Source organism: Perca flavescens, chromosome 8, assembly GCF_004354835.1.
Source record: "Perca flavescens isolate YP-PL-M2 chromosome 8, PFLA_1.0, whole genome shotgun sequence".
Lineage (NCBI taxonomy): Eukaryota > Metazoa > Chordata > Actinopteri > Perciformes > Percidae > Perca > Perca flavescens.
Genome location: NC_041338.1, coordinates 30855342 through 30871414, shown reverse-complemented (window position 1 = coordinate 30871414; position 16073 = coordinate 30855342). Strand labels below are relative to the sequence as shown.

The 16073-nt window shown below is 40.5% G+C and overlaps 1 long non-coding RNA gene across 1 annotated transcript in view; it reads left to right on the top strand.

Moving 5' to 3' along the window:
* Nucleotides 1-16073, top strand: part of LOC114560345 (uncharacterized) — a 60264-nt gene that overhangs the window by 32020 nt on the left and 12171 nt on the right. The window lies entirely within an intron of this gene.

The window sequence follows — 16073 nt, the reverse complement described above, 5'->3', positions numbered from 1 at the left end:
CTTAAGTGCGACTCGAGTCCGAGTCTCAGACTCGGACTCGAGTTAGCACAGACTTTACAGAAACCAACTTTGCTTTCGGTTTGCAAGGTCCAGGTGAAGTCAGGAAAGCCGTTGCTGTAGATGTAATGTTACGGTCAAGCCAGAGACTGACTGCGGTCAAGCTGTCATGAGCGGCAACGGAGATGCTGGTGGGGGGTCTTCTTCTTCTCCAGCAATTAGCGTCAGACTAGAAAACTTGTAGATGACACCGCCCCCCTCGGGCCGAAAGAATTGCATCCACCTGTACAGTACTGTGAAAAAACAAGTACCGTCATGTTTTCAGAATGTTGGTACTGACTTCGTACCTGGTCTCGTGTCATCCCTATTATAAACGAGTCAGAAATTCATAAAACGGCATGACTAATGTTTATTGTTATTAGTTAGTGTGAATCTTAATTCTGAGTTGATACACCTATTTTCTTTAGAAAGCATTGAAAGAATTGGTTTTGTACATTTTACAATGTCTATCAAAGGGTTGTTTTGGGCTGTACAAATTGAATACTAAAGTGCACCAAGACCACTTAACATATTTTTTTGTCTTTTTTTTTTTTAAAGATTTGTTTCAAAAATGGTTGTTTTGGGAGTGATAATGGTGCAGTCATTGCCATGCATGCTTAAGGCAGTTTAGTTGGGTGTAAATGTGAGTCAGCCATCTGTGATTTTAAATCACTGAAAAGGTTAAGTATATTTAAATTGGCTCTGTGTTGTTGTGGCAACAGCATGCACTGTGGAAATTTAAGAAAGGAAGTGCTTTTACTGACCTTGTGCACATCCAGATGACCAGTTAAATCATTCTAAGTGCTACTTATACCCTCCGCTAGTAACTAAGCATTATAAAAAAAGGTGGTGTGTTCTGCATGTGTAAAGATTAACATGCATTGATTAAGGTCTTCCTTGTTGACAACCAAAGTACCAATAGGCACCATACAAATACAAATGTATTGAAAATGAATATTACATTTCATGTTAAGTTTGACATTGAGTAGTACTCCCAAACTTATAATGATTAATGCATCAGTTTGCTTCAAAGTACTGAACCCTTCCACATTATGAAGCCATGTCTCAGATCTGCTAGGGGGTTTTATGCTACTCCTCGCTGAACTTTTCTAGTAAATTGTCATGTTGTAACTACTATTCTTCCAGAAGGCTAATATTTTCTGCTGGAGTGAACCGAGCAACGTGGTTTGACATGGTTGCTCCGTGTTTTTCAATTTTTGAAAAAAGTCTTAATTTACCTAGGATTCATGGTAGATTAGTCCTACTTAAGATAGTCAAGAACTAAAAAAGCTTTGTGCAACAGATGGATTCAGATGTCTTTCTAAATGTTTGGCCCGTCAGTCGAATTCAACTTGAGACCAGCCCAGAAAGTCTGGTAAGGTATTGGGGGGTTTATTAATTTATAAACTAACCCTTTATGAATAAGCATAATTAGCGTTCACATCTTCCGATAAACAGAATTGACAGTTGATTAAAAGTACTGGTAGTCCTTCACAGTTTGTTCTAAATATTTTGCCTTCAACTTGTGTTGACCTGCATACAGCTGATGCAATCCCAGCCCACATTACATCCACTACCAACCCCTACAATCATCATCCTCTTGTCCGTAGGCTACATTTCTATACGCAATTTTGCTAATGTCAGATCTGTTTTGATATGACTTACAAAACACAGTGGCACAAAATGGTTTGATGAGTAATGCATTTGGATGCCTTGAAAAGATAAACACAGAGCTGTCATGGCAACAACACAGCAAACTTCACGGGCCAAAAAGATGATTCAGTGATCTGTGTTTTAACATGATACTTTCCCGTTCTTAAATTAAATGCTTGTGCTGCATATTTTCATTATTCCAAAACTAGTGTACTCATGATCAAAATCTATCTATCAAAGCCATAGGTGGTCACTATAGCTTTGAGAAATTGTTTTTGTATCCATATCAGTAAGCCTAGATTTTATTTTTCTTGACTTGTTGCTGAAAGAATAGCTTTTACATTATACAAGTAATCAAGACAATATGGTGTTTGGTTAGGGGACGGATTAAGCTGTGGTTGATTTCCACAGTTGGGTCAGTAGAGCTTTGTGTGAGCTCAACATTGGCAGGCTCCCATTATGTGATATTATTAGATATTCAGTGTCTATTTATAGTTACACATTTCATTCTGTTTTTTTATTATTACTGAGATAGAAAGACATGAATTATAGGGATTTTATTAACTCTGCTCCTCTGGTATGTAATACCAAGGGGCTCTTCATGGTTCTGAAAGGGAATACTAACTGGAAATGCACTGTGAGCGTAATGCACACGATAAATGTGAGGCCCAAACATTCCTCTTACAATGGAAAATAACAGTTTTTGTTGTTTTGTGTGGAAATAACAGGACCAGATATTTACCAATTACAGGTGGAAACTATCAATTTGCCCAAGGGAAAGTCAATGTTCCAAGTATTGTTCCAACATGATCAGAGAGAAATAACAGGACAATCTGAACTGTAGCTCTTTATTTGGTGTTTGTTACCCACAATTTAATGTGAAGCACTTTGAGCTGTGTTGTATTAATGTAAGGTGCTATACAAATAAAGATTATTATCATTTACACGTGTAACACATGAAGGGACAGGACGTGCCAAGAGCAATTCAGACTGACCACAAAAGAGTTGGATTAAACTTAAGACTCCAATTTAATAAAAAAGAAAAGTGAATATCAAGCTAGCAACACAATATAAGTAACAGTTCTGGATTAATTCATCTACAGTACATGTTTATATTATTATAATTATATTATATATAATAATATATTATTATTATATACAATATTTTACAGTCAGAATTTGAGCTTTTCTATAACGTTAACTCCCCCTTAAAGCACAGCTTTAATTAGAGGGAAATATGTTTGTTCGTAACAGATGACGTGTTTAGTCATTATCATTTTGAAGTTTCTCCTCTCACAAACACCTTTTAAGTTTAGGATTTAAAGTAAAGGTATGAAACTGTGGGTACAGTATAAACCACTGAAATTGTAACCATTATCTGTGTTGATATCTGAGTAATTCATGAATCCAGAGGAGCAGCACCATTGAAACACAGACACCACTTCTTTGGAAAATACAAGTGGGACATGTCAGTCTGCTGCATAAGTATAAATATCTTTGTACCAAAACTAATAAAGTGCACTTGAGTAACAGCCAAAATATAGTGCCCCCTTTTTTTTATTGAACAACCATAGTTTGAATCAAGAATTTAATCGTGACACCAAGAATCGGAATAGAATTGTAAGATTGCCAAAGATTTACACACCTAACAGTTCATTCTCAAGTTTTCTCTTAAGATCTCATCTAAATGTTGCTTTTCCTGACCAGTGAGAGCACGTCTTATGACTGTGAGTTTCAGATTTACACCAAGTGGGACCTGAGAGTCCTGAGAAATTTGCCTTTGAATTCCAGCAAATAAACTCAGAAAGCAGTTTCCCAACAGCTGCCCTGAGAGACTAGTCCATTAGAGCAGGATGAGTCTGGGCATAACCTTTTTGTCAGAATATAAACAAAATCTTGTGTAAAGTGATGGATGGGTGGAAAGTCCAGGGATGCTGGGGACATTGTACCCAAATGATGCAACGAAGGTGAAGTTCCTAATTTGTCAAGGGCCCTACTGGCCATCTACGCAAAACACAAAATGAGGGACTATCCTTTGGAAGAATTGTGTACATCCCTCTAGTTCAGAGACTTGGTGAATCAACGCCAATGAGCATTGAAACTGCTCTGGTGGCTCTCTCACTTATTAAGAAACCTTACGTTGGTTTACCTTTAATTTGTCTGTACATTTGAAGCCTTCTTTGTTGTCATAAGCCCCAAGTAGTGACCCAAAAATGTGAGGCTGCTTTGCAGGGTGTCGGGCAGAATGAGGAGCATCTTGAAGGAACTCTGAATGAAACTGCTATTTATGGATATTTAATTTCTGATTTGTTACAGTTATTTCTCATTGCCATTTGGCCTCTTCTGCCAAGTGTATACCAAAAGCACACCAGATGGGTACTACAGGATGCATGTCAGATCTCATATCTTCTCATAGGTGAATCTCCTTAAGATGTGTTGAGAGCGGATTTTTGAACATTAAGATTGTTCAAGGCTAAAATGATTCGCTAGTAGCTCCATTGTAGAACCGTTTTCCATTATTAGGCAGTTAAAAATGTGAGTAGCGTGTCAGAATATCAGTGGGGGTGGGGCGACATTTTATTCCAAAACAAACCAGATAGTAACCTGTGAAGGCCAGAAATCTCAACACATTAAGCCACAGATGCTAGTTAATATTCTGACCATTTTTCTTTGACATGCCCCACTTAGAAGCATTGTCGGTATTTTCCAAAGAAGTGGTGTCTGTGTTTTAATTGTGCTGCTCCTCCGTGATTCAGGAATTACTCATATATCAACACAAATGATAAATGGTTGCAATTTCAATTTTTTTTAGAAAGTACAGATACACAGGAAATGAGGGAGAGAGAGGGGATGACATGCAGCAAATGGCCATGGGTCAGATTCAAATTTTGGGCCGCTGCCAAGGACTGTGCCTACATGGGGCACTCTACCGGGTGAGATAGAGGTCGCCCCCAGTTTTATAACTTTTAACTTCATCATACACTAGATGCTCAGATAGTTAAAGACATTTCAGAAATGTGTAAAACATGTTTTTCTTAAAAAGTTTGACCATTATTGTAATTATTGAGTCTCTGTAGTAGGGTTGGACAATTGGACAAATATATTTGCGATTGCTTTTTTTGGGCGATTGGTCTGCCTCTGAAAAACGATCGAGAGAAAGTGTTGAGATTGTCTGACTATGCAAGACAACACAGTGACAGACTTGCGTTAAGTGAGAGTTGGTGATTGTTGGAACATGTGAAAGATGTTGGTTTGGTGAGTTTTATTTTGTTTCTGTTGAGTTTGAGTGAAGTGTGTTTTACGATGGGTTAACAAGGTTATTAAGCCTTAGTTATGTTAAGGAGAGAAACTGGAATTCACACACCTGTGCCAATATATCAGCAATCGCCGGTTGTTTGGCTGATGGTGGTGGGTTGGATAATTTAAAAATATAGCACAACCTTAATTGTCATGGCAATCCATCCAATATTTGTTAAGATATTTCACTTCCAAACATTTCAACCTTATGGTGGCGCTAGAGTAAAGGCCAGAGAATCACCAAAGTCAGTAGGATTCATCCTCGGTAGAACATGATTGTAAAGGTGTGCAAATGTTCAAGGCAATCCATCCAAATGTTGAAATGTTTCAGTGTGGAACTAAGGGGTGGACTGACCGACCGATATTATGCCATGCTGCTAGTATAGCTAAATAAAAAATATTTGTTTTTATAGTTTTCATGTTGGCAGTGTTTTCAGCTCCAGCTATCTGCCAGCTCCCAACTTCCCTTTCCCGAGCCACATTAGCCAACTCTGACTGGGGTATCCCGAGGTGTTCCCAGGCCAGGGTGGAGATATAATTTGTCCACCTAGTCCTGGGTCTTTTCTGAGGCCCTCTTCTAGCTGGACATGCCTGTAAAATCTCCCTAGTAAGGCGCCCAGGGGGCATCCTTACCAGATGCCCAAACCACCTCAACTGGCTCCTTTCGACACAAAGGAGCAGCGGCTCTACTCGAGTTCCTCAAGGATGACAGAGCTTCTCACCCTATCTCTAAGGGAGACGCTGGCCACCCTCCTAAGGAAGCCCATTTTGGCCGCTTGTACACTGGATCTCATTCTTTCAGTCATGACCCAGCCTTCATGACCATAGGTGAGGGTAGGAACGAAAATTGACCGGTATATTGAGAGCTTTGCCTTCTGGCTCAGCTCTCTTTTTTTATCACAACAGTGCAATAAAGTGAATTAATTATTGTCCCCTCACTCGCGAACAAGACCCCAAGGTACTTGAACTCCTTCACTTGGGGTAAGGACTCAGAGTAGGCACTGCATCGGCTGCAAACCGGTCCAGTGAGTGCTTAAGGTCACGGACTGATGATACCATCAGGACCACATCATCTGCAAAAAGCAGCGATGAGATCCCCAGCCCACCAAACTGCAACCCCTCCCCACTACGCCTCGATATCCTGACCATGAATATCACAAACAGGATTGGTGACAAAGCGCAGCCCTGGGGGGCAACCCTCACCTGCAACCAGCCCGACTTACTGCCGAGAACCTGAACACAGCTCCCGCTTTGGTCGTACAGAGATTGGATGGCCCTGAGAAGGGACCCCCTCACCCCATACTCCTGCAGCACATTCCACAGTATTCCTGGGGGACTCGGTCATACGCCTTCTCCAGATCCACAAAACACATGTAGACCGGATGGGCATACATGAGTGAAGAGCTTGTCCGTTGTTCCACGACCAGAACGGAATCCGCATTGTTCCTCTTCAATCTGAGGTTCGATGTTTGTCCGAACCCTCCTTTCCAGCACCTTGGAGTAGACTATCACAATTTCCCAGAGCCAAATTTGACTCACTGATATTGCTTGTTTTGTTCAACCAACACAACCAAAACCCAGATATAATGTTTACTATCATAGAAGTTTAAGAAAGAGTAGGAAAATCAGCAGATATTCTCATTTTAGTCTCATTTCTGTCACTATTACTTAAAAACCTATAAATTAGACTATACTTAAAGCTATAGTGCGTAGTTTCTGTCGCTCCCATGGGGAATTCTAAGTAATGACAACAACACTGTTGGTGCATCCAACAGGAAATGAAAAAGCAATAATTTCTACTCCTAATACTTTACAAAACCCATTACTTATCTTTTCCAGAGCAGTAAGGCAACATCCGTGTCTGACCTTGGGCCCCTTTCTTTTTTGGGTCCCCTTTCTTTTTTCAGCCCTCTCCAACAGCCAGACCAATGGTTATCCGTGTTTGGCTTCGGCATCGGTCACTTTATTCTTTGGATTTTAGTCCTTCTGCTGAATGTGTAGGTCTTTACATTGCAGTACAATAACTGACTGAAACGTTTCGTGGGCGCTTCTTTGGGTTTTCAGCCATGCCTTCACCTCAAAATGACATCATGACTTTGCGTAAACATACACACGCCCACTTTCTTAAGCCAAGTGGTGTGTTATCTGTACGCATTTTGAGCTATCCGCGTGTATGTCTACGCTGTATACACCACGGACGTTATCGCCACGTGCATACACACCACTTGGTTGAGTTTATCGCCATGCGGGTTGGGTTTAGGAAAAGAAGAATGGGGTTGGCAAAGAAGAAAGCTATGGTTGAGTTTAGGAAACGTGACACGCAGGACACGATCCCCAGTCCTGTGTTTTACCCATCCACCACCCTGACCAACCTCCCTACCTGGATTTTCGCCCCCTAAATACTAGTCGCTACGGCGTAAATTCACATGCAATCACAAGGTAATGTAAGTCAATGGAGGCCAAACGGCATTTATAAACACGCTAAAAAGCGAGTATGCGTCTTGATAACACGCCAATAATGGCATACGAATTGGCGTGTCATGCATACGCCATTCCATGAGATCAGTCTGTTCACCTGTTGCAGCAGTCCTCTCCAAAGCTGTTGTCCTTTCTCTGCAGTGACATAAAATGCATCATTCGAGCTGCTGCGCGTGAAAGTCACCGGACTACACCTAACATAGCCATACTGCGAAATACAGAGAGTTTTGAAGAGCTTAATTAGCTTTGTATCAACTCATTTGGCAATGGCATTAAACGGACATTTGTTACTATAAAATAGTCACGCACTATAGCTTTAAACATTTCATTGTTTAATGAAATTGTTACAGGTAATTTTTTGTTTATTAATCAACAAAATGGTATTGTTTAGTTCATTAATGTGAATTGTGTTTAACATTGCCACTGAAAGCCGAGCGACAGTGAAGTTATGTCCACTAACACACAGGCTACTTTTTGACCTGCAGCTGACACGTATTTGTTTTATAGCTGTCGTGTCTGGTGAGCTAGGTTTCTCACTTGTCTTTCATTGTTGCGTTGAAAGTACAAATACGCCAGGGATGGATTTGGAGAGTCCTGAAATTCCAGTGGGTGGGGTGCAGGATGGAAAATGGATTTTGTAAGCCAAAAATCTCAGCACCTGGCAGAGACGTCATATTGATCAACAACGCTGTCAACCACCTACAAATATATAGTTTATTTTGTACTGTTCAACAATAACGATCTTACTTACTTACTCCTAAATATTTAAAGAAATCTCCCACTACAGTCTGTTCTCAATGGGGGAATAGTGTTTTTACTTGCTTTCATAACACCTGTGTGAATCAGGCTAACAAACAATGACATGCAAAAGATTATTATGTAAGAAATTGGCTTTAAAACCCCATTTATTTGAAAAGTGTCCATTTTATTCAGGAAAAGTTGAGTGCTGTGCTGTTTTCCAGCAACGCCCTGGTTCCCCTGTTTTTTCACACCTATTAGCTGCTTAGTACAGCCAGTACTCACGATGGTAACCACTGAGCAGCTTCACATTTGGGGATTTCACATCTTTGATTGCACTAATGGTGCAATACGTGGTGTGTGGGGGGTGTCAGCATTAATTATTCAGTTTCCCATGTAGATTTTTTCTGGTGGGGATTTTAACTGGCAATCTTCTTATCTTATTAGTCTTAATTTTAACGTTTTCTCGCTTTGTATACATGTGTATATATGCATCTAAGAGTAATACATTCCTTGTCTTTCGTCAATAAAACCAACTTTACTCACATACATATACAGTATTACTGCAAGGATATATTGGTTGCTGTCTACAATTGTTTATCCTTTTTATTTTTGTACTAAGGCAACAAGCAGAGCAAAACGTAGATCACATGTCCAAGATGTTTTGGGGCTTTATTCCACATTGTCTTCTCTTATTCCAACAGATGGATGTCCCTCAAGTGGCCCATAAACGTGTTTCGAAAATAGCATGTTTACTATAGTTATCCCTGTGAAGTTAACAGTAATTGCAAGTGATGTTTCCTTCTCCATCACATTCTGCTGCCATGAGTCATCTTCTGTCACAGAGGCATTGCATGCTGAAAGGCTACGGTCTTCGCCCAATGCTGCGTTGATAGTAGATCAAAAAACTAAAGCTGGCGAGAATCGCTGGCCATCACTCACCCTAGTCTTCCCGCTGAGTGATTCAGACCCTCTGAAATGTGACTCTGGCAGTCTTGTGAGCTAAATGATTGTCTGACACACCATTAAAAGTTAGTCTCTCCTTTTTTTAGCCAAATGATTACTGTCACATTGTCCTCATTAAGACTGTATGGTTTAAGGCATGTTTCATCACTTTCATTTCAAGTGGAGAGATGGATTGAGTAACTTGAGGAATTTATTTACTTTTTTTAAACATGCTCTTTCAAATAGTTGTTTTAGAGGTTTGTTGAGCCCTTTTCAGACATGAAATATGGAACATTGTTGGCTTCATCAGTCTGTTAAAGTGGGTCACTCAGACATGTTTGTCAATTATGTAAATGTTCCTCACGGTTTTAAGCAGGCATGACAAGACATTTACAGAAAGAGCCTCAATGTTTGCAGGATATTTGGCACCTGGTGGATGATATGGAGCAGCGTTGGGGACCTATAAAGTTGCTAAAATCTATGTGAACGAGGAGTGTTCTCTGTCCTCCCCTGATCTTAAAACTCATTTAGCCATTGATGCCTTAATTAATGACCATCATGACGAGTTACTCGTCCCTGCTTCACACAGCATATCCCATAGTATTTTTTTCGTCACTTTTATCATTCATCATATTAGATGGCGCACTCTGCTACCTATTTTATAATGTCCAAAATAGGGCAGCAATTACTGATTATTGTCGTTTTTAATATCGTCGTTCAAATCGTCTATAAAACATCAGAAAATAGTCAGTGCACATCACAATATCCTGGAGCCCAAAATGACTTCTTCAGATTTCTTGTTTTGTTTGACCAAAAAAAATAAATAATTAATCTACAATAATATAAGTATAAATGCAGCAAATGCTCACATTTGAGAACCTTGAACCTTCATCTTTTTTGGGGCATTTTTGCTTGAAAATGACAACGATTAATTGTTAATCAAATAGCACATATAGCACAAATAGTAGTTTAAGAAAAAAACTGTAAGATTAGTTTTCTGTGAATTGAATTTAATTGATTTATCAGCTAATTGTTGGCTGTTCTAGTTCGAAAGTACACAAGCATTCAGTTACATAATATACATATTATACGTAAGTTGGGAATTTGATCACTGGCTTTCTGTAAGTAAAGTGTTTTGCTGGATATTCATTTATACATCCATCTTAACTTAAAGTTGGCTCATTCATTGTATTTCGTGGTTGATTTAAACTGATATTATTTTCTTATATAGACCACGTAATAAACATATTACAGTGCTTTTAATAAGGCTAAAAGACATGCACTCTTTGTCCATATTTCATAGTTCAGACTTGTGGTGTGTTTGAAATGTTACTAGGTTCACGCTCGGAAAATTGCTGTGATATTTATGTAAAATGATTTGAGTGCTTATCCAGACAGGGTTTTACATTGTCACTGGGAGTGTCTCTCAAATTCTTATTTGAGAATTCACATTAACCCAGAAGGATGTTAAGAATAAATTGTGGTACTTAAAAAAACAAAACAATAAGGGTGGAGGTGGTGGATCTCCAGGCCAGTGTCTTCACTTCAGGCGGATCATGACAGTTAAGATTAGGTTTCATTCCCTCCTTTAAGTCATATGTCTTTTTTTTGACAGGAGAACAAAGCAGGTTGTGTTTCTTTGTGGTCATAAAAAAGCAGCTGCAGTTTTACCTTGATGACACACTTAACCTGGAAGAAGAGAGAGGGTGTTTATTTATGGAAGGGATGATCATACAGGAGCGTACAGGTAATTCTAACCTTGGCATCGCCTCATCAAGCACATGGCCTTTCACCCGGTAAAGAAGAGCCCCGCTGACTGCATGACTCGTTCCTGCTTCCTTTTAAGCCTGCTGCACCCCGAGTATTTTTAGAATGATTTCATACACTGTGCAATTAAGTAGGATGCTGGTTAACAATGCTCTGGTAGAATGCCAGCTCTAAACTTGGCTCAGTCGTGATAAGTCAGACGGTTTCCACTAAAAAATGAATAACTACATGTGCTGGCAGGAGTGCAGCGCAGTCCATGGGGGTTGTAGGGTTTTTTTTTTTTTTTTTACCGAAACACTTGTGTTTTATATTTGCGTCTTGCCACACATTCTTTTGTGTTCATGGGGGAGGAAGAGGATGAGACATTGACTTTTGAAGTCTTTCTATCTTGTCACGTAAAGCATTCCTCACAGATTGAGTAGGACTACATAGACATAGACACCCAGTCACCTCACTGCTGCCTTATTACTGTTCATAATCAAAACACACCTCTTCGGATATGCTTTCCACATACAATAGTCTTACATTTCTCACTTGATAGTTACTGGTTTTATTGTTTTTAATTGATTTTAATAAGCTTGTTTTACGTGTCGGTTTTATTGCTTATCTGTTTTTAATGTGCTATATGTGCTGGTTTTACTGTAAAGTGTCTTTGAGTACCATGTAAAGCGCTATATAAATAAAATATATTATTATATCAGGTTAAATTAAAAAATACATTATCTTTGTGTGTCTAGCACATTTAGTTATAGGTATTTATTTGTGTGCCCTGCTGCATTTGTGTTTCTAGGGCGTGAATGTACATGCAGCAGTCATAAATTTAAGTGTAAGCATCAATGTATCCAGCATACCTGCAAACTAGTTTTGAATGGGAAAATGTCATCCACGTGAATCGTGTGGATCCAAAGAGTTTTTATTGGGGGGTGCGAGACCCGGTGCTAATACTGCCCCGTTGCCTTAACGACCATTATCTACCGGACCGAATTGCAACGCGGATTTCGGTGCCTTATTTAGGTGCCACTGAAATGAGATGGGTTGTATAAAATGTGTCACCTTTTTTAGCCCTTCTGAGTTTGCAGGTATGATCCATGTGTGGACACTATACATGCATATAGGTGGATGTATTTGGGTGTGCATGCATTTGCATATGATTTACAGTAGGCAAGTGGGTATATGCATGTACTTTAACATGTATCCACAGTAACCTCCGACCTATGAGGGTAAAAATACAAATTGGAGGTTAGAGTGGCACACGGCTCACCTTTAGCTTGGCTCTTTGCATTGTCAAAAGATATTTATATCTGGAATGAACAATTGAGAAAGATGGGTTTGATTACCCCGCTGTGGCCTCAGGCTCGGCCTTCCTGTGGGTGCAGAGTCAACCTCAGTCAGATGCGCTGATTGGAGCCAGATCCTTTGTCCCAAATTCCGTCTCCTTGCACCCTTGAACCTCACGAAATCTCTAAACTAAAACCTTCAGCCATTGGTGTAAGTCCCACATTACACAAATCTAACTCTAATGTGATGTTGTGAAATGTCAGGAGGGCGATGCAGGGAAACGTGTTAGTGGACGAGAGGGATGACATGCAGGTAAAAGGAGGTTGAAGCATAAATTCCACCAGCGAGGCAGAGCAGCTCTTTACAGTAATAGTCATTGTTGTTGGTGTGAAGTTAATTTTTCACTCTCTGGACCCACTTTCGGCGTTGTTCATTTTTATGAGGAGGAGGGAGGACATCTGTTTGCGTCGTTGACCCTTGCAGGAATTCTCCGGGGACCTTTTAATCTTCCGTAGAGCTCTATAATGTGAAGACGCAGTGATATGCTATTTTTGTCTACTCTCTCACCAGATGCTTCCCTGAACTCTCTCACCTGGGGTCCAGATGAATTGTCATTGCGATACCCTGAACTCTTAATTCGCGTTTTATTTTACTGTCCCAAGAGTACCCCTCTGCTCCGTAAACCTCTTCAGGCCCTGAGGCTCCCGAGAACCCCATTTGCTGTAAATACACAGAATTCCTAAAACTTTCAAACCCTATATATTTTGAATTCCTTAGACATCTTCAGACTCTTTGTATCTCAGATGCTCTGGTACTCGAGGGGGCAGTGAGACCCCTTAACCCCACCTTATCCTTACTTTCCACCTAACCCCCCACTACCCTCTCTCCCCCTCTCTCTCTCTCTCTCTCTCTCTCGCACATACAACACCCCCTGCGATGGATTCCAGATCGGGAATTTAATGCATTTCTGTTTCGCATCACCTCCCAGGAATGCAGCACGCGTGCCACAAGCCTCATAACCTCAGGCTGATGAGTGTGAGGATGTTTAAAAAAGAGAGGAATGATGGGATACAGACGCTGCTGGGGGTTTTGGGGGGTTGCGGAGGGGGGTTTTGACAGAGTGCATCCGGCGCGGCACTTGGCGTTAATGACAGGCCATCTTGTTGCATAAAGCAATGTTAGTGCAGCTGTGGTATGTGCCAAGCGCATCTGGACTGCAGATTTTTGGGAACGTATTTTGTGTGTGTTTGTTTGGTCTGTCCCGTCTCACTCAAATTAACGACTGTTGCACGATACGGAGGAAGGATGGAGTGAATTAACTTAGTGGGGATCTTTCAAGGGGGGGTAATCTAAAAGTGCAGATTTTACAAGGTAGTCTGTTTTGCACAACACTTAGATACTGTTTTTCTATTCTGGCAGTTAAGACATTTACGTATATTGAATCTTGTCAGGATTTGACGCTCATTGTCAGGGTGCTTGAAAGAGGAGGAAAGGTTTCTGACCCACAGACTGACCACAGTGAAGCACTGCGTGACAGCTACATCTTTGTCAAACACAGCCTCCAGTTAATTCTCAACCTGCATTAAGCACCTTAGTAGGGTAGTCTGATAATGTACCGGCTTAGTTCATCAATGGCAGCTTTATTTGTTTATTTATAGTCTAATGGTGTTTTTCCATTACATGGTACCTGCTCGACTCTACTCTGCCCGACTCGACTCGGTGCCCCGTCCTCCATTTTCCATTGCAGGTTTAGTACCGCCTCATACCTGAGGCGAGCGTGGCTGGTCGTCATAGCGACGCCGCAGGAAACTGCCGTGACCTAACGTGACACACACACACAGAGAACGTTGAATGTGTGTTGTTTTTGATTCTCGGCATGTGGCTGTTGCCACAGCCAGAAGACAAATTTAGTTTCAAAAGAAGCTGAGGCTAAACTATTTAAAAATGGCGGTTTTGTTCAGGACACCCCCGTCTGTCACTAGCAGTGATGATGCAGTGATTAGTGACGATTCTCTCTGACCAATCAGTAGTCTGCAGGTTTCACGTCACCTTTTGGTATCGGCTCAGCTCGCTTGGAACATGGACGGAGGTGGTACTAAAAAAAGTACCTGTTAGCAGGTGCCAGGGACTTTTTTTCGTAATGGAAAACCAAAAAAAGCGAGTAAAGGCGAGTCGAGCACGTACGCCAAAAGTTGCCCAGATGCAATCAACTTCCCAGTTTGTACTCCAACCAAAACCCTCTTTTTTTTAACCGAGAAGATGCTCAGCTAGGTCTTGACAGTATAGATGAAATCAACATCATGTTAATAATATATTTTCCAATGTTGATGTAAAACTAAATCAATCTAGACAACATTATATACTAACATAATATCAGTATAAATGTTTTGGCAATGTTTGAATATATCGGTAGCATCAAGTATTAAGAGCTTTCATTGAATGTGTGGCTACATTTATAAACCTGTGAATGCCTGCAGGTAACAATTATTTTCATTATCAAATAATCATGACAGTTTTGTTTTATTACCTCCGTCAAGGAAGTTATGTGTTCCGTTTGGTTTGTCTGTTTTTTGGTTGGTTTATTTGACTGTCAGCAGGATTACTGAAAAACTACTGGCTGACTTTCATGAAACTTTGTGGAAGGGTGCAGCATGGGCCAAGGAATAACCCGTTATACAGCGGATACACCAATTATGTTTCACTTTTGCCAACATTGCGAGATATGGCTTTCGTGCTGCATGTTTTGTGCGGAATAATAGCAAAAGTTAGTTCCCAATTGGGAAAATTCACACTGCATTAACTTTGAAATATAGGGCAAGCCTTGGTGGAGGTCTGCGCTCCCCGAATGCCCTTCTAGTTTATAATTACAATTACAATGAAGTTGGGATGTTGTGTAAAACGTAAATAAAAAGGGAATACAATGATTTGCAAATCCTTTTCAACCTATATTCAATTGAATACACAAAGACAAGATATTTAATGTTTAAACCGATAAACTTTATTGTTTTTTTTTGTGCAAATATTCACTCATTTTGAATTTGATGCCTGCAACACTCCAAAAAAGCTGGGACAGGATCAACAAAAGACTGGGAAAGGCTCAGTCGTTCACAAGCAAGGATGGGGCAAGGTTCACCACTTTGTGAACAACTGCGTGAGCAAAAAGTCCAATAGTTGAAGAACAATGCTTCTCAATGTACAGTTGCAAGACATTTAGGGATTTCATAATCAAAAGATTCAGAGAATCTGGAGAAATCTCTCCACATAAGCGGTAAGGCCGCAAACCAACATTGAATGCCCTTGACCTCCGATCCCTGCATTAAAAAATCATTATGTAAAGGATACTACCACGTGGGCTCAGGAACACTTCGGAAAATCATTGTCAGTTAACACAGTTGGACACTGCGTCTACAAGTGCAAGTTAAAACTACCATGCAAAGCGAAAGCCACATATCAACAACAACCAGAAACGCCGCCGGCTTCTCTGGGCCCAAGCTCATCTGAGATGGACTGACGTAAAGTGGAAAAGTGTGCTGTGGTATGACGAGTCCACATTTTAAGTTGTTTTTGGAAATCATGGACATTATATCCTCAGGGGCCAAAGAGGAGAAGGACCATCCAGATTGTTATCGGTGCAAAGTTCAAAAGCCAGCTTCTGTGATGGTATGTGGGGGTGTTAGTGCCCTAGCCATGGGTAACTTGCACATCTAGGAAGGCACCATTAATGCTGAAAGGTACGTACAGCTTTGGAGCAACATCCTGCCATCTAAACGTTTTATTTCAGCAAGACGATGCCAAGCCACATTCTGCATGTGTTACAACAGTGTGGCTTCGTGGTGAAAGAGTGGGGGTACCAGACTGGCCTGCCTGCAGTTAAGACCTGT